The 24340-nt window shown below is 46.2% G+C and overlaps 1 protein-coding gene across 5 annotated transcripts in view; it reads left to right on the forward strand.

Annotated features, from left to right (window-relative positions):
* Slc44a5 (solute carrier family 44, member 5) overlaps positions 1 to 24340 on the forward strand; it is a 295495-nt gene that overhangs the window by 72573 nt on the left and 198582 nt on the right. Inside the window, exons 3-4 of one of the 5 annotated variants that reach the window (XM_063282306.1) lie at positions 2900 to 2966; positions 4087 to 4174. The exons of the other annotated variants lie outside the window; for them this stretch is intronic. The gene's annotated coding sequence lies outside the window, so the exon portion shown is untranslated. The remainder of the gene's footprint in view (positions 1 to 2899; positions 2967 to 4086; positions 4175 to 24340) is intronic. 5 annotated transcript variants of the gene reach the window in all.

Consider the following 24340-nt stretch of genomic DNA (forward strand, 5'->3'; position numbering starts at 1 on the left):
TCTCTCCTCACCTCCAAGACAGTCAACTTAGACCCACTTCTTTCCTCATCCCAGGGCTGTTCTTTTCTACTTCTTTAGAATTCTATGTTTAGTCCATCTGGCTTTGATTTTGTACATGCCCACACTGGGCCGTTTCAAAACTTGAGGAATTATCGTATGTTTGCTTAGCTGACTGTTTCTTTGGGCTCCCAGGCCATTCCCCACGCATTATAGCTGCATTTTGTTATAGTTATTTGTCAAAATTATTTTCTTACAACTATCTGTCTGCTTTGCTGTCCTTCCCATGGGATAGAATTCTAAAGAAAAAAATGTTCTTCGTGTCCTTGTGTCCACAGTGACTAGAACAGTGAGTTCTCAATACATCCAGAAAACGGCTAATGATTGAATGAAAGAACGGAAACGTCGGGTGAAACCCTTAATTCCTTCCTTCTCTACCTGCCACCCTCCCTCCCTCTCCTCCCCCTCCCTCTCTCCCCTCCCCTCCCCTCCTTCCTCACTCTTTCCCCTGTAGTCTGTCCACATGTCATCTCTCATCGATGACTGCTAATCACACCTCCAGTTGGTGACACATCCGGGCTATGCTGTTGCTATTCTTGGCTGTGGGACTGTCTCTGTCCACTCTCAGGGAGGTAACAGGTATTCCTTGCCATTTGTCTGCCAAACCATGCATGTTTTCTACCTATATGGTAGGGCATGCTTCGATTCCAACACCAGGGCACACAATCAGGTGCTGTTAGATGGGAGTGTGTGTGTGTGTGTGTGTGTGTGTGTGTGTGTGTGTGTGTCGGGGGGGCAATTTTGAACCCTGCCTGATCTGTGAGACAAATAGGGTGCATAAGAGCCACAAAAGAGTGCTACTGTTCCACAGAGGAGAGATACATCGTCCTTCTTTTCAACCATGGTGGGGTTATGAGAACAGAAACGAGGTCGCAGCAGCTCCAGCAGAAAGGGAGCTTCATCACAGGACCAGTTTTCACAGCTCACCCCTGTGATTACAGTTATAATCTACTCAGGTTCCACACGGGATGGCACGCAGGGACAGCAGCTGTGTCCAGTCCGCAATCCAAAGTCCAGCCGTACGGTGATACATCGGCATGCTTGGGCTTAGGACTTCCCCAGCAGCAGTATTGAGATGGGGTCTTCCTGTGTAATCCAGGTTTGCCTCAAAACTATACCCATCTGCCCCTGTTAACAGAACACTAGGTCTATAGGAAGTGCCACCACAAGTCACCTTCAAAATAAATTTTGACATTGTATATATCTATATCTATATTTATCTCTGTCTATCTCTCTATATCTTCTTCACATATTTTCCCACTATATATTACACACACACACACACACACACACACACACACACACACACACACATATATATAATGGAGAAGAAATGGAATTAATTTCCATTTAATTTCTTTTGCGGGCCAAGCATTTTTTACTGGGCACTTTTCCTCTGTATATTTTTGTTCAATCCTCAGGTTACAGAAACCGGGTTCTCACTATGATTATTTCAGAGGAAATAAAAAAATATTTAGACTCGGCTATGGGAACCAATTTGCCCATGGTCATAGAGCCGAGAAAGTAACCCTAAATCAAATCCTTTTGATGTCTCAAAAACTATCCCACACTTACCATGTTGAGGAGCAGGTTGCATTCCGAGAACTTGAATTTTGTAATGAAAACAGTGGAGTCTTTAAAAGGCCTTTGGTGACTGTGAATGGTGTCTCAGGTGCCAACCGGAAGTGTTTCTACTTGGTGAGCGGGTACCTGTGCCTTATCCAGCTGCGTGCTATAGAACTCGGTCCTTCTCTAGGCAGGACAGCGCCATGGTTGTGCCTGCTTGCAAAAGGTCGTCATAGCTGGCTTGATGGTGATTGACACTTTCTCAGAGTAGGAGGGGCTGGAGAGGGTCACTAGATCCTCACCTGACTACCTGCTATTGCTTCCAGGCACTTGTGTGCATTCTGTGTGTTCTCTAGAGCTCAGAAGCTATTATTAGAGTCTAGAGACAAGGAAAGGCTAAAGGGAAGGAACTCCATCTAGGTGGCTATGGAGAGCCACCATCCATGCTGGGTGAAGACCTCGCATTGGAAGCTGCTTTGGGGTCACCCACATTCTTGCCGGCAACCCCTCATCCATGCTTTCTAAATAAGCTCCATGAACTCCCTGATTCCACATGATAAACTCTGGTAGGATCTCACTTTGGTTCATGGTTGGGGCTCCAGGAGGAGGGCACAGATGTTTGTGTGATCTCTAGGAAGGGTCTTAGAACAGTGCTTCCACTGAGAAGTGATTGGGTTTGAGCCTGGACACCACTTGGTTAGACAGCGAGGTGCTTCAGGTCCTTCTTCAAGAATGACTGACTTTCTACCTGGAAGCCATGATTATTGTGTTTAAAGCGTCTATGCCTGCCATACCTTTCCTGTAGTTTTGACCTCAACCCACTGCATACCCATGACAGCTAGGCTGGTGAAATGAGAATTACCACAGCCTTCTGTGCTCTCTGAGCCAGTGTGAATCAGTGAGCCTGTAGGGTATCTCAGGTCCAATGGGCCTCCTTTTCCTCTTCCCAGCCAGTAGGATGCTCTTCTGTGGGTAGAACAGTCACAAGTGCAGACCCCTAGCCACAGCAGGCTGTCTCAACGTTTCTTTATGGCTGTGTGGCAGGTGCTTCAACAAAGGAGTGGTTCTCCTCTCTTCCTTTAAGGATGAGTGGGGGTCACCCTCTTGGGGTGAAGGGTCTGCAGAGAGAACCCACTGCTGTGACCTTGTGACAAGTGGCACAGCTGCCAACATATGTTAACTATGAAGTCACACACCATCGTTGGTCATCCTGTCTGTGGTTAGAGCAGAAGCCATCTCTAGCTGTGTGAGATGATACTGGGTTTCTCCCCCTCAGATAACCAGCTTCGATTATCTTAAGCCTGAAAGGAGAGGTGGAATTAAAACACGAAGGCGGTCAGCAGGTAAGGTGCACTTTGGCAGGGCTCATTTTAGCTATGATATGAAGGTCACTGTGGACCCGCTGATCTAGAAGACACCCTGAAAAAGTTGTAATCCTAATGTGTGAGCGTGATTTTCATGGTGATGAAATGGGCAGGTTGACAGGCGCTGGTGTCCCTCAGCTCTTCTTTAGATCGTCTCAAAATGTGAATTTCCATAAAATTTAAATTTAGTGATAAAGCCATTTCCAAAGGAGTAATTATCAAGGGAAATCACCTTTAAAACGACAGCTGTGGCATGTTACCTCAGGAGTAGATTGGCGCCCAGTTTCTATTAATAATAAAGTTTTTTTTTCCCTCTCTGAAACAGCAAAGCTATAATAATCCGTTTTGCCCATTTCCAGTCACAGCACATTCTAGGTCTAGGTAAATAAACAGAAGTGGAAAATAACAGGCTGACCAACCTGTCTGCCACTCTACCGAAAGCTGTCATTTTTAATTTCAGCGTTATATTCATGAGCACTGATATGAAGGTCTCTCTGTCAGAGCTCTGCTTTTATGTTTTGATTGGAGTAGGAATGCAAATCATGAATTTTAGATTAAAATCTAAGGGCAAGAATTCCTGGGTACAAAATCATGAGGCTGGTTCTGCTGCTGCTGCTGCTGCTGCGGTGTGTGTGTGTGTGTGTGTGTGTGTGTGTGTGTGTGTGTGTGTGTGTTTGGTGTGTGCACGTGTGTGTGTGTGTATTCATTGGCATATGCCTGTTCGAGTATGTGGTGTGTATGTGGTATGTGTGTGGTGTGTATGTGTGCATATGCATGTGTGTGTGTATGCATTGGCATGTGTCTGTGTGAATGTGTGTGTTGCGTGTGTGTGTGTGTGTGTGTGTGTGTGTGTGTCTCAGTATCAGTTTTCTTTGCTTTTAGAAGCAGGATGGTTATATTACACTAGCCTGACACCTGTCCCCTTCTCTGTCAGAGCTTGTCATGTGTTGAGCAGGACCAATGATAGGGAGGGTCTTGCAGACCTGGTGGGCAGGAGGAATGGGACAGGAGAGCAAATATTGGCCACCTATGAATTTGATGGCTGCTGGATAGACTAACTGCTTCTTTCATTTCATTTCATTATTTTTTTTCAACTCAGGAACTAATCTTAAGGTTATTGGAAGACTGAAAGCGAGGCAGCTTAATCTTTGAGACCACTGAGCAAATCTGAGCTGATGTGTGTCAAGGTACAAATTGTAAAATGTAAATTGCTGTGAGGGCATTGTGGGTAATTACCTGTGAGATCTCCGTACTGTTTCCTTTAGGGTCTGTTTCCCACGCAGTTCTTGTCGCATGAACGGCACCGCCGCCTTCCACGAACTCCTTAGACAATACCCATTCTGATGACAACCAAGTCAGGATGTCAGAGCTAAGCTGAGCCTTATACACAGTAGGGAGGGGCAAAGAGTCGCCAAAGAGTCGCAGAACGCAGTGGTCACGGCAGTGGTCACGGCGTGCAAGTTCACCTTGAGCAGGACCAAAGGAAAATGGTTGAGTAGAGAGAGTCTTTAAGATCGAGGACAGAATTTGAGCACAACATGGAATGAAACGTAAGCACAATTTGGAACAAGAAATGGGAACATAGGAAACACCGATTGTGATAAAATCACTTGCTCCTTCCCCCTCATCAGCCCTTTCGGGGAGGTTCTGATGTGCCAGTCCTTACTAGACACTGGGGGTGTGGCTCTTAGCAAAACTGACAGAGAGCTTTCATCAGATGTATCCTTGTGGAAGGAGATTGTACATGAAGCAGCAACTGAGCTGTGCATTATGCTAGGAGAAATGGTGAAGGAGAAATAGGAAGCAGGAGAGGGGGTAGGTTGGGAGCAGGGTGGGGCAGGGAGAGGCAGGGTGGGGCAGGGAGAGGCGGGGCGGAGTTGGGCAGGGCTGGGCGGGGCCTGGCGGGGAGAGGCGGGGCGGGGGGGGGAGTTGGACAGGGCTAGGGAGGGGCGGAGTGGTGATGGTTGTGGTTTTTTAGGTAGAGGAACCCAGGAAACTAATATTGAGCAAAGTGAAATCCCATCAGCCACGCACTCTGCTAGGGAAACACATGGCTGGATTGTTTGACATCATTAACTGTGGAAGTCAGTGTCCTCATCATCCTGGAGTTGTCAATGCTGGACTTCCGGTGTTCTTCTAGTCTCTGACACTTTGAAAATAAGGGTTTTAGAAGTTTTTCAAAGTTTTTATTTTAGAGCTAGAAGGATATTTATTGATCAATCAAAACTTGAGGGTAGGGGCTTATTAAGTAAAAGTTCTTGCTGTCATGACAACCTGAGTTCTATCTGTAGGATCCACACAATGGAAAGAGAGAACAGACTCCCAGAAATTGTTGTCCCCTCCTGCCCCTGGTTAAATAAATGAAATAATGATGGTAAAGATGATGATGGTGGTGGTGGTGATGGTGATGGTGGTGGTGGTGGTGGGGATGATGATGATGAAATAGAATAAACCTTAAGGATATTGGACAATCACCTGGAAAGTTTATTAGAACTCCGATTTCTGAGTTGTGCCCTACCATTTTTTATTAAGTACACTGACTGAGCTTGAGTGTGTACTCTAACACATTTCCATGTGATGCTGTTACTGATGATGTGGGCACTACCCTTGGAATAATTGGTCTGGTTTAGTGGCAGTCACTTGGTGAGCCGCCTCCCTTCAGAAGACCCAGCTTGTGTTCGTTGGGGTGGCCATGTTCTTACTATGTACGGCATGCCAGAGGAGTCAAACACCTTCTGCTCTATTCCCGTACTTATGTTGCAGGGAAGGCGACTGAAGTTACAAGAAGTCAGCTCTTGTTCACGCTCGGCATTCCGCAAGTGGTTTTCGCATTCATTTATCTGGTCCTTGATTATATAAGACTTTCAATCTACATCATGCAAAAGAAAGGTTCGATAAACGTCTATCATTGAGAGATTAATGTGTTGGGAGGAGGGAAGGAAAGCTTTTAGCTGCTGTCGGAAATCCAATCGCCGGCAGGATCTTGGGAAGACTTGTTGTTAAGGTGGCCAAGATATGGGACCTGGAGACAGCAAGAGGGTCGTTCCCATTACAGAATCCCACACAGGGCCTTGTCCCAGGAAGCTTGGCAGGGACCCACAACAATGGCGCCACCTACAGGTGAAATGAGGACTGTGGGGCCTCCAGGCCCTGAGCTTTGTGTATCTTCACTCCAAGGGTTGGAGGAGGGGTGGACTAGGGGTGGGGAAGATTCCTTAAGAAGGCCTGCTTCTTGGCATAGGACCAGTCTCCGAGCCCCTCTAGGGGGCTGAGCAGGTCAGCTGTGCCTTGGAAATGTTCTTTGTGGTATCAGCTTATTGAACTCTTACTTCTCTCTCCTCTCCTCCAAGACCCTCCTTCTCCCCACCACATTCACCCCTCCTCAGAGAAGAGAAGGCCTCCCATGAATGTCAACCAGCCTTGGCCTATCAAATTGCAGTAAGACTAAGAGCAACTTCTATTGAGATTAGACAAGGCAGCCCCGTTAGAGGAAAGGGATCCAAAGGCAGGCAATGTAGTCAGAGACAGCCCCTGCTCCTGCTTTAGGGGCCCCACATGAAGATCCAGCTGCACAACTGTTACGTATGCGCAGGGGGCCTGGGTCTGTCCCAAGCATGCTCTCCGGTGGACGGTTCACTCTCTAGGAGCGCCTATGGGCTCAGTTTGGTGATTATGTGGGTTTTCTTTTGGTGTCCATGACTCTTCTGGCTCCTTCAACCCTTCCTCCCCTTCTACAGAATCATGTAAGCACCACTTAATGTTTGGCTGTGGGTCTTTGGCGGCCTGGTTCTGTTTCTGCTCTCGGGGTATCCAGACACCATTGTGTACCCTCGGGGTATCCAAGCGCCAACGTGCACCTGGCCAGACCGGAAGGAAGAAGGCTTATCTGGGTGGTTGGGCTCCACAGGATCTCTATTGGGGGTAACAAAGGCTAGATAAACCTTGGGGAGTGGGCAGGGGTTTGGGGGAAGGGGTGAGCGTACATTATTGCCTGGCACTGAGGTGTTGGGAATGTTTTATTTGCACGAAAAGGGATTCCAGATGCTTGCTAGGCATATTCTTATATATAGAGAGGAAGTTTAACCTGGGATTTTCCACCAGGCGCTGTGACTACCTCAAGGGTAGAAGAGATGAGGGTTGTGAGGCTTATGTGCAAGGAAAGCGTTCCGACTCCTGATGATCTTAGGACAAGGTTTTCAGGGTTTGGTCAGGTCTTGACTTCTCTCTTGCTCTGAACAGGCTCCCCCAGTCACATGACTTTCCGGGCTCACGGGTTTGCATCAGTTTCCATCAGTTGCTGGGTGAAGCTTTCTGATGACAGTTATGCTAGGCTCCAGTCTGCAGGTAGAGCAGAATGTCATTAATTTCAGGGGTCGGCTCCCTTTCACGGCAGACTTTCCATGAGTCTCAGGCTGGACCACTCGTTGGTTGGCCATCCATTCCCTTCATATCTGTTCTGTCTTTATCCTTGCATATCTTGTAGGCAGGACAAAGTGTGGGTCTAAGGTTGTGTGGCAGGGTGGGTGCCTTAATTGGAAGTCTTTCTTGGTTACAGGAGATGGCCGGCTCAAGCTCCATAGTCCCCATTGCTACGAGTCTTAGCTAGGGGTCATCCTGATAGATTCCCGGGACTTTCCATTTTCCTAGGTTTCTACTTCATCCCAGGGAAGCCTGACTCCAATCCAGTTGTCCTTCCCAGCCCTCTCTCCCTGTCTTCCCCTTACCTCACTTATAAGTAGATATTAGTCATAAGTACGGGATAACCATAGACCCAAAGACGCTAAGTAACAAGGAGGGTCCAAGGTCGGATGCTTGAATCTTTCTGAGAAGAGGAAATCGATTAGACATGGCGGGGTGGAGTGAGGGAGGGGATTGGTCTGATAGGTGCGGGGATAGGAACAGGAGCTCACTAAGTGTTTATTGATCAAGGACATTTTGGTAGTCATGCTGGTGAACCCATAAATATGCCCACTTTTAAGTCTTCCAGTTAAAAATACATTTCAAAAATTGCAAAGGTTTGGCCATCAATACCAGGTTAAGAATCAGGATGAACAAAGCTAGAGTGAATCTTTGTGGCAGAGGTCTCTTGTCTCTCTCACAATTGCTCCCAACCTTCCAGCCTGGAATCGTGTAGCTGCGCTTCTGTTTACCAATCATGGACGCCCGTGTAGGTAGCTTATATCCTGATTTGCTCACCATGGCATAGCTGTAGCAGAATCTTTGTGACTGTTAGGTTTTCAAACCTAGCAGGTTTTCTAGACCCAGGGAAGGAAAGGAGTGTCTACTTCCTAACTGGAATAGCCATTTCTTCTCTTCCCACACGCAAGCTTTCCTAGCTCTCCTCTAGGCTTACAGGCTGCACTGCTAGGCCAGATCCCGCCCCCTGAGTCAGGCCACGCCTCCCCGCGGCTTCCTTCGGGGCAGTGTTAAGTCTGTGCTGGCTTGACAGCTCTCAGTTTATGGTTTTGCGACTCTTCCATGCTCTTTGTCACATTTGCTGTGCTGGGCTAAATGATGTGATGTGAAACTTCTGCCACCGCTAAAAGGTGACAAGAAGTCAGATCTTTCCTGTGTTCAGAGGTGAGACGCCACAGGGCACCGCGAGAGAGACTGCTCTAAAAGCTGCTTGGAAAGAGGTTCCTCTAACCCCCCAGGCCATTGCCGTACCCTCTCTTTGTCTCTCTGTCCCTTTCTCTGTCTCTCTGTCCCTTTCTCTGTCTTTCTCTCTGCCTCTCTGTGTCTGTTTCTGTGTCTCCTTCTCTCTCGCTCACTCGCTTGCGCTCTCCCTTCTTTTGTTGATGCTCCTTTTCAGGCTTTAAAAGGTAAGCCTCTCCTTCCCTTTAATCTCCCCCCCCACCCCCCCCACCCCCGATTCAGCTCGCCATATACCGTATTGTTTTTATCTAACGCTCTCTCTCCCCCTGCAAGGCCTGATCCTGGCCTCAAGCAAGGCCCTCTTATTCTGATAAACTCCAGAGCTGGGACCTGCAGCAGCCTCCTTTCCTCCTGAGCAGTGGTCCTCACAGTCTATACCACAGACGTAGCCCTCATTTCTGATTCTCTGAGCGATTATAAGGATGGCACCGTGTCAGTTCTGGGCTGTGTAAAGTATTCAAGCTTTCTTTAGATTTCATGTCCCCCTCTCCTTTGTTCTCCTCTCTCTCTTAAATAAGCCTATCAGGGCCAGTGTGCTGTCCATATACTCTTGATTGTATGCCCATCTATCTAACAATCACTGATGGTCCCACACTCAGAAGCTCCTAAGGTTGTCAACTATGCTAAAGCATTATCAGGAATTTGGGTGGTACTTTGTTTTTTACTCCATTGTCCTCCACGTGAAATTTAATTTTCTTGGTAGCAAAAGAGCTTTTAATAATAAGTACAAAAATACTTTGTCTGAAATCCTTCACTGGGGCACTAAGCCTCATCACTTTCTAGACTGGCCAACTTCCTTCCTTCCTTTCTTTTTTCCCTCTTCCTCCTCCTCCTCCTCCTCCCCCTTCTCCTCCTCTTCCTTCCAGACAAGGTTTCCACTCTAGGCTGGCCTTCACCAAGATGCCCAGCTGAGAATGCCTTTGAGGTTCTGATCCTCCAGCCTTCACCTCCCCCATGCTGGGATAACGATTGTCCACACCTTTTGACCCATGTGGTGTTGGGGATGGACCGAGGGATTCTGGACATGGAGACACTGTACCAAATGAGCTCCATTCCCAGCCCCCACTCCAGAGACATTTAATTTATTGTACTAGGCTAAGACCAAAAGGCAGACTGACTCATTCCACGTAGAGGTGGATGGCCTCAGAGACACAGTTTCTTCTTCTTCTTCTTTTTTTTTTTTTTTTTGGTTCTTTTTTTTGGAGCTGGGGACCGAACTCAGGGCCTTGCGCTTCCTAGGTAAGCGCTCTACCACTGAGCTAAATCCCCAGCCCCAACACAGTTTCTTCTAAGAGGCCAGATGAGGTTAGCAGCTGATGGAGGAATCTCTGAGGAATTCTGACTCTACCTAGCAGACATGGGATGCCGTGATGGTTGACTGACCACATCTGAACAGTGAAGAGGACAGAGAGCGCTCTATGGCACATGGGGCTTCTACCAAGAATCCTGTCAGTAGGAAGAATTGACAGACAGCATTGCTGAGGGTACCTTTCTGGTGCACTATGTTCAACCCAGGCTAAGTGCTCCCAGTACTTATTATAGGAAGGTTTTTAACAAGCTTGGTTCAAATTAACCCTTATTGGTTACTAGAGAATCACATGGCTTTGGATATTTGTACCATAGTCACCCAGCTTAGCATTTATTAGCATCGCGTGTCAGGCTCCGGGCTCGGGGCTGGCACAGCCATAGAAAAGACAAAACACTGTCAGTACCAGCTTACTAGCTTATTGCTGGGTGACTATAGCAGGATGCAAGGGACTCACCACGGCCATTAGCCGGGAGCTCTGTGCTCTGACAGGAGGAAGCTGATGGAGCTTTGGGAAATGCAAAGTCAAGCTCTTCCCCTGTTCATAGGGATCAAGTAAGAAGAAGCCTTTGGGGTAAGGCTTGCACCTCAATCTGGAGGATGCTTGCCTAGGCTGTGGAGCCCCAGGGTCAGTCCCCAGTACCACCCGAATAGAATATAGTGTTGCGGGCCTGTATCCCAGCACTCTGAAGTGGAGGCAGAAGGAACAGGAGCCAAGGCCATCCGTAGGCTGCATAGTGAGTTCAAAGGCATCCGTAGGTACAAGACACCCTCTCCACAGACAAGCAAACACATAAACCAAAAGTATGTGTATGAAAGAAAAGTAGATACAGAGGAGACAGAGAAGGGGACAATATTTGGGGAAAATCGTATAAAAAGATCCAGATATGGTCATAAGGAGTGTTTTGTGTGTATACATAGATACCGGGACAAGAGAGGTGGGTAGAGGTGAGGAGAAAGATGGGACGGGGCAGCCAGGTGGGGCTGTAACAACTTGGTTTTTATTATCAGAAGGAATGGAGGACCAGTGCCAGGAGAAATAACACAAGATGCATCTTATGACAGGTCTCTGAAAACGTGCTGGGGAGATCTGCTGGGAGCAGGGAATGGGGGGATGCTGGGGAGATCTGCTGGGCGATGTCAGGGAATGGGGGGATGCTGGGAGATCTGCTGGGAGCAGGGAATGGGGGGATGCTGGGAGATCTGCTGGGCGATGTCAGGGAATGGGGGGATGCTGGGAGATCTGCTGGGTGATGTCAGGGAATGGGGGACTGAGGAAGAAACTGTCATACAGTTTTTTATAAACACACACACAAACACACTGTCCTGAACGGCTGGTCTTCCAGGGCCCAGTTCAGGAGACAGTGATGTTATTTGTGTTCATTTTGTAAGAAGTGTTGCTTTAGCTCAGCCTCTCACTCTGTATGTTTGCTAGAAACAGTTCTTATACCCTCTTTACGTCTACTGTCAGGGTTTTGTTGTTGCTGCTTCCAAATTCTTTTCCTAAGATGTCTTTTTTCTACACTTTACAGATACCTCTTTACCTACCTTCCTTCCTTCCTTCCTTCCTTCCTTCCTTCCTTCCTTCCTCCCTCCCTCCCTCCCTCCCTCCCTCCCTTCCTTCCTTCCTTCCTCCTTCTTTTTGTAACTTTGGGTTTCTGTGGTCCTTTGCAAAGCTTAGGTAAAGAATATCTGTGTTGACAGAGAGGGTAATTAGGATTCCTTGAGGCTAGATCTTGTCTCTGCAGTGGTAAATAGACTGAGATTCTCTGGAGAGGAGCGAGAGAAATAAAAATGCTTCTCAAAATTGGAAAGGCTGACGATACAAAGAAGGCTTAAAGGCAAGCAGTGCTTCTGGAGGCAGGAGGCTTATGTGCAGGAATCTCGATAGAGATCGTAGAATTCGGGAAGACATCAGCGTGGGTAAGCCTGGTTAGGTAAGGGCATCTAGGGACAGAATGCGTCTCCCCAAGGAGAAGCTGGGACATTGGAGTGGGAAGTTCAGGGTGGGACACGGGGCCACCATCTCGTGCGAGGCTAACTCACAGTGACACAGGGGGCTCACACATCAGCCTAGAGAGGTGACTAATGGATGGTTAGGGCGAGTCAGCCTGAGAGGGACTCCAGGACACCGGGTCAAAACAGCGATGGTTAATGGACTCTTTAAAAGCATCTTACTGACGAGAGAAACCAAGGTAAAGTGAAGGCTTAAAACCGACCTCTATAACAGTTTTTACCAATTAAGGGGAAGTGAAGAGATAGAAGAATTTGGATTCTCACACAGAGACGGATGTGTTTGTTTTTGGCATTCGTGTTTGTCCAGTTGAGATGGCACACTTACGTGGAGAAACTCTCTGAAAAGGCGCTGCTCTGGCTCTGGCCATTTTATTCCTTAGTCACAGTCCCTAGACATCGTGGGCCATCTGAATGTGGTCGTTCTGTGTACCGCACAGGACAACATGCCCCCCTAAGTTGCAGGAAGATAATGTACTTGGAGGGTGAGCTGCTGTCTTGGCTAAAGGATCTGAATTGGTTAATACACACCCCTGATGGACATGCATACAGATCGAGAGGGCATTACTCCCTGGAAATCCCAGAAATTAAGTCTCCCTGGAGGGCATCGATTGTTAATGGCGTGTTAAAGACCAGATTTAAGGAAAAGTTGAACAAGATGCAAACATAGCGGAAGTTCTCACCAACCTCGGAAGGCATAGAAACCATTTGCCTAAACCACACGAAATTAGTATTTTTGTAAGTTAAGAACAATTGACTACTGACTGATGGTTTCACAGAGGCTCTGCTCCCCTAGGACGGAGGCCACTTTTCTACACAGGTCTGAGATCCAATTTCCTTCTGTCCCCTTATTGTAGCAAGAACCCATTGAAGTTAAACAAGGGCTGGAACGTGCCTCAGTGGGTAGAGTTCCTGCTGCCCCAACATGAAAATATTTGGATTTCTAGAATCCATATAAAAGGTGGGCAAGGACAAGACACTGGGTGTGACAGTGTAGCCCCAGTGCTAGGGGTTGGGGCAGAGACAGGTAGATCATGGAGGCTCACTGGTCAGTCAATGCAGTCGATCAGGTTAAGTAAGGGACTTTGTCTTGAAATGTAAAGTCGAGAAGAGACTTAGGAAGACACCCAATGTTGATCTCTGATCAGTATACATGCATGCACAGGCGAACATACCTATGTATACATGTGAATGCACACACATAGAGTCTCCCCCCCTCCAAAATTAAGCCATACCAAAACCAGAGAATTCAACATTTTGTATATGCTCATGTTAGTAAAGAGAACTGGTCTCTATGGAAAGGGCCCGTGGGCTTAGAGTGCATTGCTCAGGTGATGGTGGGAAGAGGGAAGGAGTCTGGGTCTAGGCCCAGCTATAATGAAGCAGGCCTAGCCTGGTGGGAGAAAAGGTATCCAAGCCACTTCTGTGGTAAGTTGCTAATTAATTCACTTAGTAATTAGGAATGGGTTAGTAGAGCTCACCACCTTCTGAATATCCCTGCCATCTCTCACTAGAGATTCTCAAATCCGTCCATGATCCCCGCTGAAAGATTTGTTTAACCGGGAGTTGCGAAAATTGTGACTCATAAAACCCCCGCATCTCTCCTGGGTTTATTCTCTGTATTCTTCTGTGACAGCAGTTTTCCATTGTCATCCTTACTCCCCTTTCCTCAACAAGGGAGGAAATTATTAGAATTTTCAGATTGTTTAACGTTGATGAATGTTTTGCCTCAGGTGTTCATGTGCGCCCCGTGTGTGCCTGGTGCCCACTGAGGTCAGGAGAGGTCATTGGATCCCCTGGAACGAGCGTTATATGTGGCTGTGAGCCACCAGGTGGGTTCTAGGAACCAAACCCCGTCCTCTGCAAGAGCAACCAATTGCTCTTCTTAACTCCTGAGCCATCCCTGCAGCCCTCAGGTTCGTAATTTTGTAAAACGACTGCAGATACTTTGATTATACAGGGAAAGTATGTGTCAGCAGTGATCTGAAGACCCCGTGATTTGTCCAGAATATTATACATTCATATTCTCTTTAAAACTTTTATGAGTAATATTTTATTAAAATTGGTTCATGAATTCAGTATTTGATAGTTGTCACTATTATTATGGCCTTACTATGTTATCAAATATATTGAGGTATTCGTATTGACTTCAGACCACTCTATAAAAACATTGTAGCATACTTAAGCTCCCATTTCCCCATAACCAGAGAGGCTGTACATCTTCATCTGTCTGGGGCAGTCTTAAGGGATATCCGATGTCTGGTGGAATTAATAAAGCGTACTCCCTTGACTCTGAGATAACAGTGGCGCATCCTTATTGAGCTGTGAATCTCCGATCTAAGAACTGCGTCTCTAGCATATTGGAAACTGCTTATTCAAGACTACACAGTCGAAAGAGACTGTGTAGCCCTATAAGCACTGTGCATCCCCCACGTCCTGCTACCCAGAAGGCCTTGCGTCAGTCAGCGCTGCGGTCACGCACCTGCCCATGCTGAGCAGGCAGGCAATGTAGAAAGAAGTTCTTTTTTTTCAGTAAATCCTTGCTAATCATTTAGGGTCCGTTTGATTGTCACCAAAGGAAATTCCTGTTAATTTTTATCATCTGTTCTTGAGGTTGGCTGTGCGGGACTCTGGGACATGCATTTATCTGCGCCTGTTCCTTCAGTAGGGTTCTTAACACCACTTGCCAAGGAATCTCTGGAAGGCTTAAATGGGAGCCAAGTGAGGGGAATGGATGCTCTCTCCCTCCTTCTGACGTTCCGCCCTCTTTCTTCTTTCCCTTTTTTGTGAGTGACAGGAGCAGGAGGCAAGCAGGCTGCAGGACATTTCAGAGGGAGGGAAGTACAGTGTAAGCTATGGAAGAAACATGGACCGTTCCTTTCACCTTGTGTCCTCAAAGCTATTGGTGTGGAATAAGAAAGCCATTCTCAAGCTCTGGAAGAATCCGCTGCATCTCTAGAGGACCATCAGTCCGCAAAGCCTGGGGAGTCAGAAGAAGACCTGGTGGGGACATCTTTCACACCATCTTTTCCTGTAGTTCTCCCCCGGCACTAACTCCATGAGGCCTGAGTGAGCCTAGAGTGGCGGAAGGGGTATGGCCAGCTCTCTTCTCCCCCTAACACTGCAAGGTTGGCTCAAGCTCACAGGGATCTTGGGAGCCAGGGACTCATGGAGGCTAGGTGGTTCTAATCTGTCATATAGATTCTTCGCATCCTGGCCATTGGTGATGGTGGAGGCCCTTGAGAGACAGAATGGAAAATGACAGAAGGGGGGGGGGGAGGTGCTTTGAATCAGAAATGTAGCATTTCTCATGTATTTCTAAATAACTTTTAAAAATATTTAGTGTTCAGTTGTTTCCGTGAACAATATATCAGTTTGCACATTTACACTGATTATACCACTAAATCAGGCCTGGAGCAGATCAGTGACTGACCCAAACACTGAAAATAAAATCCAGTGGCAGGTTCTACGGGGTCCGAATGGAGGTCATAAGCACTGTCATGTTCTGTCCTCTGTTGGACCACACAGCTGCCACCGGTTCGGTGTCTCCCTGGTCAGTACTTTCTGGGCTCTGTGTATGAGACTTTCTCTTTCCTCACCTCCAACCTGCTTTTCCTTGTTTGGTAGCTTATTTGGACAGTCCATTCCCATTCCCCAAGCTCAGACATCAGGACCAGAAAGGGTGCTATAGGCTGGAGGAGATCCCCTCACAGCCCTGTGCTGTGTTCAGTCTTATCTTGGGTTTTCCAGGTCAAAGTCCTGTTTCCTCTTGGTCCCGGGACTAACATTAGAAGGCTAGGCTGTGGAGGATGGCCGTCTGCTAAGAGGAACAGCAGCACTTGGTATGTGCATGTTCATGCGCATGTGCGTGCATGTGTGGGCACGTGTGTGTAATATGTATGTGTATGGGTGTGCGCATGCTACGGTGCATGTGTGGAAGGGAGAGGTCAACTTGGTGGAGCTTAATATCCCCTTCCTTCTTTACTTGAGTCCCAGGCATTAAGCTTAGACGTCAATCTTGTACGACTAGCACTGTCCTTACTGAGTCATATAGCCAGCCCTTACACTTTTACTCAGACAGGGCCTCATTACGTGGTCCAGGCTGGATTCAAACTCCCTATTACAAAGTATCTGAGAGCTCACAGTCCTGCCTCAGCATGCTGGGCTTTAAATGTCTTCATAACTATAAACTCTTTAGGCATTACAAAAAATTCTCAAGGGCCAGGCTAAACTTTCATGTTTCAAGTAAAGCACGGAGAGGTAGGTTTGAATGCAAATGTTCCCCACAGGCTCATGTGTTCGAACCCTTGTTCTTCCACTAGCAGCACTGCTGAGGAAGGTGGAGGAAGGTTTAGGCTTGCTGGAGGAAATGCGTTACTGGGACACACACTGAAGTTGGGTATCCCAAGCCCTACTTCCTGTCTGCTTCCTACTGTGGTTTCAATGTGATCAGCTGATTGGCGTTCCAGGCACCATGCCTTGTCCACTGTGATATCCCTTATAAGCCCAAACAAACTCACCTCTCCCTTAAGTTGCTTCTTGTCACACATCAGTCAGAGCACTCAGCTTTCTAGAGTCAGAGGACATCTCGTCCCGTCATCTGCATGCTTCCCATGAATACTTGCGCTGTTCACGGCCCTCTGCGCTTGCGGATAAGAACCTCATGCTGACCTCACGCAGTTCATGTTCCTCCGCTCTTAGATTTTCTCCTCTTGTTTCTTCTTCAGCCTCCATGAATCTATCGTGTAGAACCCTGTATGTTTTAAACCACTTTATCAGTGAACAGAATTTAAAAGCGTCATTATGTAGCTGCCTTCCCAATTCAAGACCACGTTTCAGAAAATGCACCCCGCATTGTTTGAGATCAGGGTGCGAGCTCGGCTGCCTAGTTTTACGCTCGCTGTTGTGTCCTTGTGAAAGGCTGGGCAGTTTTCCGCCGTACGCACCTCACATTTTGCACTTCTGGTGTCTTCTCTGTTAATGGGCTGGATATTATTGTGCCTCAACCCCTGCGACCCCCATCAGGACGGCTCAGCTCTAGGATGGTTCGCAGAGTCGTAATCTAGAAACCCTTGACCTCCCTGTCAAGTCAAAGCAAACTCTTAGCTCTGTTTTCTTAGATAGGGCAGAGTTGGGAGGGCTATTTGAGCAACAGAGCGTTCTTAAAACCCCCCTCCCCCATCCCCTTGTTCCCTGCATCTTCTCTCCCTGCGACCAGCTCCATTTTCTTAGGACGTGTGAAGACTTATCCTAAAGGAGAGGGTGATTTTTCCTTAGGCCTAGTGGCCATATTTTAACGTGCGCCTCTCCACCCTACTTCATGTCTTTTAGGTCAAAACTAATTTCTGCCCTAAACAGACATAACCCCCTTTCCATTTTTATTATTTGTAGCTAAAATATAATTGCATAATTTCCCCTTCCATTTCCTTTCTTCAGCTCCTCCCATGAGCCTCTTTGTTGCTGCTTTATTCATGGCCTTGTATCTACATAAATATATACAGCCTGCTCAGTCCATTGTGTGTGTGTGTGTGTGTGTGTGTGTGTGTGCGCGCGCGCGTGTGTGCGTGTGCGTGTGTGTGTGTATACACACTAAGTGATCAGTCCCAAATAATATATGATACACATCACACACACACACACACACATATATATGATATTTGTGTATATATATATATATATGCCATTTGGTATTAGATAATCAATTGAGGGGCCTCATCCCCGAGGAAGACTATTTCTCCCACTCAGTGTTTCTTATTTGCCTGAACTTCCTTATCTTAGGAGGGAACTGGGGAGTCCTCCTTTTGTCTTAGCACGTGTACTTATATTATCCTTGTTCAGGGCAGCCATGTCGCCTAAACAGAATTCTTAATGCAAGCCGTTGCCAGCTCTAACTCTCACTGACTCGTGTCTCCTTCCTCATCTCTGTCCACCCCTCTGTTCCCCTCTTCCTTTCTCACTGATAACTCCAATTATCTGTCGCCTATACCTTTCTGTCTATCATCTATGTATGTGCCTATTACCTACCTACTTACCTGCCTGTCATCTAAGTACTACCTCCGTATCCACCACCCATCTCTCAGTCATCAAATAATACTCATACCTTTGTCTGTCTCTGTCTCTCCATAGGTCAGTCTTTAATCTTTGGTAGTGACGGTCGAACGACCCTAGAATTTAGGCTGTTACTATCTTCTGACGTTCAACAAGCTTAAGTGAGTTTGCGGTCGATCCACTTGCTGATTCTAAGAGCGTTTTTCATATGGCGATATTGTGTTACCCCCCACCCCCCTTTAAGCACAGTCCTTCACCTGGGCATGGCAGGGCTCGATGTGATGTCGGAACCAACGATCACAAGGAAGTCTGTGATGGAGGAGTGGAAGTTTGAAATCAGCTCGAGTTATGATTTGCTTTCTCTCTCCCTCCTGGCCTCCTGGCCTGCTCTGGAACTGGACCGTTGTGCTTCTGGTGACCACACTACTTTGATGGCCCCACACCCTTATGCTCCATGGTGGAACCAGCCCTGATGCATTGTGACAGCCATCCTCTGTCACCGCATCGGTGGTCTCCACATCCTTCTGCATTTTCTAACAGAGAGTGACTGACCGTTGAATAGAGAGAGTTAACTTTTAGAAATCCGAACTGATGTTTCGTGCTCTAAATGACAACTCTATGCCTCCATTTCTATTTCACAGAAATAGGGCTGGAGACTTCTCACTGAAAGATAAGGATGTATTAGGAGAACGGTTACTTGTCTTCTTACTGTGACAAACGACCCTGACCCAAGCAATGTAAGGAAAGAGAGAGGCTTGTTCTGGACCACAGTTCCAGAGTGCAATCTGCCCTGGGGGTGGGGTAGGGGAGATAACTTGATGGCAGGAGAGGGAGGCAGCTGAGGACATGGCCCTCACAGTCAGGGAGCAGAGGCACATGGTGGGGGTCTGCTCAGCTCACTTTCTTCTTTCTGTTTTGTTGGGCAGCGAGGTTGAGTCTTCCCACGTCAATCAACTCAATGCAGAAAATAGGTCAGGATCTGTGCAGAGATTTGTCTCCAAGGTGGCTGGGCACTCGTAAGCTGTCAATCAATACTGCAATCATAGAGATGGTGCGTGTGCACTACAGGGAAATAAGTAAGAGCCTCGGTCTCCTCGAGGTTGTCGTATAGAACTTTCCACACTCTCAGATGTATCAATGGGTTTTCCTATAGTGAAGTTGAGAGAGAGAGAGAGAGAGAGAGAGAGAGAGAGAGAGAGAGAGAGAGAGAGAGAGCGCAAAAGGGATTCCATTCCAGGTTTTATAAGCTAAGAGATGAGGAGGGACACAGTCCTTAGGAGGTGGGGCCACGAGGATTAGGAGTTCCAGTCTGCATTCAGCTATGTAGAGAGTTTGAGGCCAGTCTAGGTTACTATGTTTCAAAAAACACACACAGCAACAGACAGACTACATCTGGGGCTGGAGAGAGGGCTGGTGGTTGAGTGCTCACTGTTTCTAGGGAGGACTTGAGTTTAGCCTCCATGGTCCACGTTGAGTAGGTCACAACTGCTAAAACTGCAGATCTAGAGGGATCCGATGCTTCTGGCCTCTAAGGATACTGAATAATGTGCATGTACTGGTGTGCACACACACGTATAGAGACTTAAAAACATATCTGCTCTTCTAAAGACCAATCTGTCTTGCCTCTGAAAAAGAAAACCCTAAGGAATGTATCCTGTGGTAGCTGGGGAAGGGAGGGTCAGCAGAGTGTGAGAGGAACAGGAAGGGGCAGTGGGGGTGGGGATGGAAGATAGACAAACATCTTGTGAAGGTCTCACAGCTCATCCGAGCCCTGTGTCTACCGCATGCAGCTGAGATGTTATGAGAAAAACTAAGTTAGTTTTCAGGGGAGAGATCCTGAGGCACAGTCTGACATTTTGTTCATGGGTTCAAATGAAAACAGAAACAGCTTGTAACAAAATACTGCTTACGGATAACGTGAACAATATTTCGAACCATTTTATTGAGATTTAATTTATGTTTCATAAAATTCCCCCATTTAAACTGCACAGCTCAGTGCTTTGCCCTATGTCTGCACAGTTGGGAAGCTATCACCATAATCTAATTTTAGAACATTTTCATCACCCCAGCAGTAAAACTCACTAGTATTCACTCGTTGTCCCTATGACCCCCAGGCCTCCATGAATGCTGATGTGTCTGTCTACTGATTGCCGGCTCTGGACAGCCCATACAATGTAATACTCACAACGTATTCTCTTTACGGATGCATCCCTCGGTGATAACTTTCTGTCATTGTACAGATTAGCATTTTAGAATTTTTAACACGCATTTGATTTTTAAAGAAGAAAAAAATGTTGGTTGCTTCCGATCTCTCCAAAGAAAATAATTGTGTGTGTGTGTGTGTGTGTGTCCATTGTGCTACCTACTACAGTTTTGCTACATTTATTGAGTATTCAGGATGCTGGACACTAGACTGAAATCCAGATGGCATCAGCTTTAAGGGCATTGTGGACAAAAGTAAGAATTATTAACATGGGTGTCATACAAGTCCTTATAGCGGGCAATGGGGAAGCGGTTTATCTCTAAAACTTTCTTTAATATTTTCCAATATAGGCATATTTAAAATATTTAGGGGAATATGACACAAAGTTGAGTATTTTCGTTTGTTTGTTTTAAAGCTATCATGTCTAGTTCTCCATTTCTTTGTTCTTTGACAATTCTACTTTTCACAGCTCCAAAGTTTTTCAGTAGATATGTATAGCAAACTTACTAGAAATGTGAACATTCCCTAGAATTTACATTGGTCACAAGTAACACTGCTCCTAGGGTTTAAGCTGGCAAGAAAAAAAATACTTAACCGTGAAAGTATATGAATTTTGTGGCCAAGATCCGTCGTCAGTTGATTTTTAAGGTATACATAGTTTCAAGATGGATGTGGCATTCATGGCCTTGGAAGGTAAAGGTAGTGTCACTACCTCCTACAGCATCTGCCTCACTGCTGTTGAGTTTGGATACTCGGGAATCCAGTAGCAAAGAGGCCAGATATGGCCTTGGTTGGCTCTTCTGGAATCCAACTAACAACCTTGAGAAGATTAGTTTAAAAGGATGTTATTTATTTACTTATGTGTGCATGTGAACATATGGTGAGGGTATGTATGAGTGAGGGCACGTGTGTCTGTGTGGATGCTCAGAAGGGCATGTGTGTCTGTGTGCATGTGCAGAAGGACACATGTGTCTGTGTGCATGTGCAGAATGGCACAGAAGTCTAAATGCTTGTGCAGAAGGACACATGCATCTGAATATATGTGCAGAAGGACACATGTATCTGCATGTATGTGCAGAAAGGCACATGTGTCTGCATGTATGTTCAGAAGGGCACATGTGTCTGTATGCATGTGCAGAAGCCAGAAGGCATCCAGTGTCAAATTGGTGAGAAGTGTAAAAAAGAGGAGAAAATCTTTAAAGTATTTGAAGACTCTATTCTCCTTGATGCTTAGGAAGTGACTTTTTTATCAAATGTAATTTCTGGACATGTTTGATTTTTATTTTAATTATTTGCTTCTCTCTGTTTTACTCCACACACCCACCATCTGTGCAGCATGCCCTCCACTTATCTGAGACCACTTCTTTTAAGTGTAGGTCAGGTCTTATGGGCTGTCTCTCAGAGTCAGTAGTCACTCAAGCATAAGACCTCACCCGTCTCATGCATTCCTCCTGTGCTTTGTGTATGGCCATTCTGTTTTCCTTTATTTTATTTTATTTTATTTTATTTTATTGGAGGTTGCTTTCTTTTCCACTGACTTTTTTATTGATAATGTGCTGTGTGTGTGTGCGTGTGTGCATGCCTCTGTGTGTGTGTGTGTGTGTGTGTGTGTGTGTGTGTGTGCACTATTCACAGAGGCCAGAAGAGGCATCAAATCCTTTTGGAGCTGGAGTTACAGGATGTTGTGATCCAACCAACATAGATACTAGGACCCAAACTTGGGTCATCTGCAAGGCCATACAAGCTCTTAACTGTTGAGCCATTTCTCCAGCCCCCAAAATAATTTGTTTTAGTATAGAAGAAATAATATAATGATTATATCAGATTTGAGGGAAAGGAGTCTGAGAAGAAAGGCATCTCGTACATCCGGTGTCTGTTCTGCTTGCTCCGTCTCCCGTTTGATGTGGACAGCATGATAAGCCTTTCCTGGTGCAAGTGGAAGACTGGAGACTTCACACGATGGCTGCACTGACTCATCTGGAAATGTGCTACAACTTTACAAATTGTCAACACCTCAGAATGTTGATGCGATAAATGCATGGTGGCTGAAAGGTGGAGTTGTATGAACGCAAATCGGCACAGAGAGAATTAGAGGTGAGGTTCAAAGAGGCACAGAGCTGTGGAGGAGTCTTACCAAGTTAATGTTTGGTTTTACTAAACGGCGAGATGAGAAACTCAGTGTGAGCCAAACGGTGTATGTGGAGTTTTCTACATTAAATATGACAAGGTGTAATTCGAGGATCCATGATGGCAGGTCCTTCCTATGCAGCATTAGAACGATTCAGTGCACTCTTTGCACACTGAAGAGAAGGCTCCTTTGCATGATTAGGACTCCCTGTCTTCTCTAAGCCAGGCACCAATAAACACTGACAAGGGTCATTCATTACCGAGGGAGTAGCTGGTCAATGGCATTGTTATAGATGATAAGGGGAAAGCTCATGTATTTTTCTTTGTGTGTGTGTGTGTGTGTGTGTGTGTGTGTGTGTGTGTGTGTGTGAAGTAAGGGTTTATCATGAGTTAAGGGGCAGTACATCCATCATGGCAGAGGCAGCAGAAGCAAGCTTGAAGGTGAGAGCATCAGGCAGCCGCCGGTCACAGGTACCCGATTGGTCGGTCGGGAAGCAGTGAGCAGTGATGATGGGGTGGACCTGCCTTGGTCTTTGTGTTCACCCCGAGCACACGCATCAAGAACAGTCACAGATCCATCCTCATGCTGGTAGGTTGGAAGCAGCGGAGGTGGCCGGATAGCATGTCCCGTCCCGTGCAGGCTCGCGTGGACATTCTCCTGCCAGGAGGCTGAAACGGTTTTGGAAGTGATGATTTGGTCTCAGAGTCTTGGCCTTGTTTCCCTGGCTCAGGAATTGCCTCTTCAGATTACTGGATCAATGTATGTTAACAAATGGGTAAGCAAGCTTCTATAGAAAGGAAACAGCTCAAATAAGTGTCAGCGTCTTGTAATTCCTGTTTCTATAAGTTATTTAGGATAAATTTGCCTGCTGTCAATCCTGATGACCTGAGTTCAAACTATGAGACCCCCATAAGGAAAGAAAAACAGGGGCTCCTGTAAGCTGCCCCCCAACTCCACACACATGCATGCATCATCCACAAAATAACTAATTAAATAAACGTAAGAAGGGACAGTTCTTCTGCAGGTCCAACAGGTTTTATCTTGTCTCACTGATGTAATGCATTTCTTCACTGCAAAAATTAATTAACAAACAAACAAAAAACCAAGACAAAAGCCCAACACACACACACACACACACACACACACACACACACACACACACACACACACACACACACACACAGCCCACCTGTGCCATCCTTGCTGGCAGGACTAACTGGCTAATGGTGAACATCACTGCAGGAGCACATTCAGAAGTGAATGTATTAGTCATATTAGGTTGTTACAAAATAACGTTGTCCAGGTTATTCTCAGAATACAGTGTTAAAAGTGGATTTTAAATATACATAATACTGTTTCGAGTAAACGATACAGTTGGTTACATTTTTCTACCTTTCCAGTTGCTTCTCTGGATCAAAGTTGCAAGCCCATCCTAAGAGTTCTGTCATACACATATCTGTTCAGTCCTCCTGTCTCTCTGTAGCTCTTATGTATTTAAAAAAGACTCGCTGAAGTGACAACCAGGCAAAAGTCTTTAAAACAATTGGTCTGGTGTTAAAAAGAAGTCCCTGTGCTTGAAAAGTTTGGAAATTATTTCCCAGTATATGCCTGATTATTTTTAGAACATGAGTTCCTGACTGAATCAGGACCTCAGATAACATTTGGATTTCCCCCAATGTTCTGACCATTTTTGCTTCGTCTGTTATTTTTGCTTTGCACATCAGAACTGAGTTCAACGAACAAGTCTCCGTTCTTTCTCCTAACATCTCAAATGGGAGCCTTTTACATCATGAATCTGCCAGATTTTAGCAAACAGGCTATTTAAAGTCTCCTGTAATTACCATTTCCTGAGACCCTGCATGTGAATCTGTTTTGCATAGTCTGTTGCTACCCCATGGATACAGGGCAAAGCTAAACTTGTTTGTGTTATTCATGTCCCTGTCTGTCACTGAATAGTCTCAGATTTCTTTTTAGATCTCTCCCCTGGCTTTCTAACCATA

The sequence above is a fragment of the Rattus norvegicus genome, chromosome 2 (genome assembly GCF_036323735.1).
Source record: "Rattus norvegicus strain BN/NHsdMcwi chromosome 2, GRCr8, whole genome shotgun sequence".
In the NCBI taxonomy this organism is placed as follows: Eukaryota; Metazoa; Chordata; class Mammalia; order Rodentia; family Muridae; genus Rattus; species Rattus norvegicus.